The sequence below is a fragment of the Sinocyclocheilus rhinocerous genome, unplaced genomic scaffold, assembly GCF_001515625.1.
Source record: "Sinocyclocheilus rhinocerous isolate Xijiao unplaced genomic scaffold, SAMN03320098_v1.1 scaffold2250, whole genome shotgun sequence".
NCBI lineage: Eukaryota > Metazoa > Chordata > Actinopteri > Cypriniformes > Cyprinidae > Sinocyclocheilus > Sinocyclocheilus rhinocerous.
The window spans coordinates 203090-205807 of NW_015646473.1; the positions used below are offsets into that span (position 1 = coordinate 203090).

The following is a 2718-nucleotide window of genomic DNA, read 5'->3' on the forward strand; positions in this document are numbered from 1 at the left end:
TTTGTAATGGGTTTTCATGTTTTTGTGTCGTCGCTCCGGCCGGACATGGCATCAACACAGTATGGTGAGGGGCGTAACATTTCCGTCTCACGCTTGAGGTATTCGGCCAATCACAACGCACTGGATAGTTGGCCAATCAGAGCACACCTCGCTTTTCAGACCGATTAGTTTTGTAAAAATCGACGCGTTTCAGAAGGCGGGGCATAGAGGAGAAACAATAATGTACAGTATGTGGAAAATGTGTTTTTTTAACTTTAAACCGCATAAACACATTTCATTACACCAAATACACAAAATAATGTTCTTTTTAGCAGCATCATATGACCCCTTTAAAACTTCCCTTGCTTGCCAAAAACTATTTGTAACTATTTTTTTAAACTGATCTTGGGGGTCGGGAGTCGAGACTGGCAGATGTAAAGCATCAAGCTTCTACCAGTCTTTCCCCCTAAAAGCCAAGACAAACCGGACCGACATCATCCCCTGTGGGGACACCCACCAGATGTGTTAACATCTGAACCGAAAACTTCTACTGGCCTTCACGATTTTCACCACTACGCAAACAAGAACTCAGGATGAGTGCAAGGGTGATGGATACAAAATGTGCTGTTGCGTGAGAGGTGCTAATCACCCGTAAAAGACTGGGCTCCAATTAAGGCCTGTTAGCCCCAGGCCACCGTCCCTGTGTGCTGTCCAAGTGGACCCAGGGGGGCTGGATACTCACTGTACAAGTAACCTATCGTTAACACCGCAAGGTATAGGTCACTTGAAAAAAATCGTATCTCAAACTAGAAATGAACTTTTAACCCCTTAACTCAATCAAGGCCGAGAGTATGAGACTGGCGAACGCACATTTCTGCACATCAGGCTTCTACCAGCCACTCCCCTCTTAAAAGCTTATGCATTTTAAAACTGAACAGACATCATCCTTACCAGGACAACCGCCAGATGCAAAAACTCTTGCCTAAAACCAGAAAGTATCATCTATGCACCCCATACTTTGACCCATTTACTTCTTCTGTGGTGACCAAAACAATTATATATTTATATATCCCACCACCAATTCCTTTCATACCAGCTTCCAACCTAAAGCCATTTGGTTCCCCAATTACTTGGAGAAAAAAACGGTTATTCTTAATCTGAGTGAATCTCAATATCCATTGTGTAACACGCACCCCGCACTGTCTATTTCTCATCTAAGGAGCAATCAGAACAGGAGATTAAACAAAATCTTGTTCATAGGCCCCATAACCACAGCTCCTGTCCCTTTATGAAATCTTTTTCAAATTTATGAAAACTATACCGGAAAAAATATCTATTGTAACAGTTACCTCCTGTCACATGGTTTATTACATCTAGTCATTTTACATTTAGTTATTTTGCAGACGCTTTTATCCAAAGCTACTTACAATTGGGGAATACATAAAGCGATTCTTCTTAAAGAGGCAAACAGGCACAGGAAGTGCTCGTAATACCAAGTTTCAGGCATTTGTTCAAATAAGTACAAGCTAGAAATGGAAGGAATAAATAAAGAGTAAGACAAAGTTTTTTTTTTTTTTTTAAATTTAGGATGAAGTCAAGTACTATCGAAAGAGTTGGGGAATAAAGCGCTTCTTCTTAAAGAGGCAAACAGGCACAGGAAGTGCTCGTAATACCAAGTTTCAGGCCTTTGTTCAAATAAGTACAAGCTAGAAATGGAAGGAATAAATAAAGAGTAAGACAAAGTTTTTTTTTTTTTTTTAAATTTAGGATGAAGTCAAGTACTATCGAAAGAGATGAGTTTTCAGCTGTCGCTTGAAAATTGTCAGGGATTCAGCATTCCGGATAGGGGTGGGAAGATCATTCCACCAGCCAGGAATGGTGAACGAGAATGTTCTGGAAAGTGATTTTGGTAATGAAGAAATGGTCAGAGATATGTAGGGGTTCTACCAAAATGTTGTCTGCAGTACAATGTTTACTGTGTAAATTAAGTCAAGTTGGTTGCCTGATTTATGCGTGCTTGTAATGGTAAGGCGTTTGAGATCAAATGAAGCAAGGAGTGAATGGAAGTCTGTAGCATAAGGGCCCCCACCCCGCTCAACCTGACGTGGGGTGTGAGAGAAAGAGAAATTGTCGGAGAGTCTTCTGGACGAATCCAGGTCTCAGTCAAGCCCAAGATGCTGAGTGTGGATTGTAAAGAAAAAGCAGAAATTAAGTCTGCTTTGTTGACAGCTGACTGACAATTCCAGAGACCCACAGAGAAAGAAAGAGGTGCAGTAGAAGATGTAGAGATAGGATGCAGGTTAGCAAGATTGCGTTGCCGTCTGCGTGTGATGTTAGAGCGTTGTTGAGAGACAACAGGAATGTTTTGGAAACACAGATGATCGAGGTGGAAAAGAGAGGACAGAAAAGGAGAGTGTGTAAAGGGAAGATAAAAAATAATACTTAAGTGCGCTGCCGGTTTCATTGCTCGGTGAAGTTGCAGGTCTTTACACTCGTTGGTCTTCACATGAGGGCTGAACGCTTCTGCTGACGCTTCCGAGTCAGTGCACAGACATCAAAGAAATACACAGTCTAAGAGACTAAAGTGAAAACAGCTGTGGCCGCCTTCTAATTAGCACAGCCAATAGCCTATAGCAGGGCAATTCCTCAAATCGAAACTACAGTTCGCACTTAAACGCAGGAAGGGAGCAATTAAATTACACGCGCTCCTTCTTAGCCGAGGGCAATTGTTATAATTCC

General features: G+C 41.8%; 1 protein-coding gene across 1 annotated transcript in view; it reads right to left on the minus strand.

Moving 5' to 3' along the window:
* Positions 1-2718, minus strand: part of LOC107707893 (fetuin-B-like) — a 31145-nt gene that overhangs the window by 14187 nt on the left and 14240 nt on the right. The window lies entirely within an intron of this gene.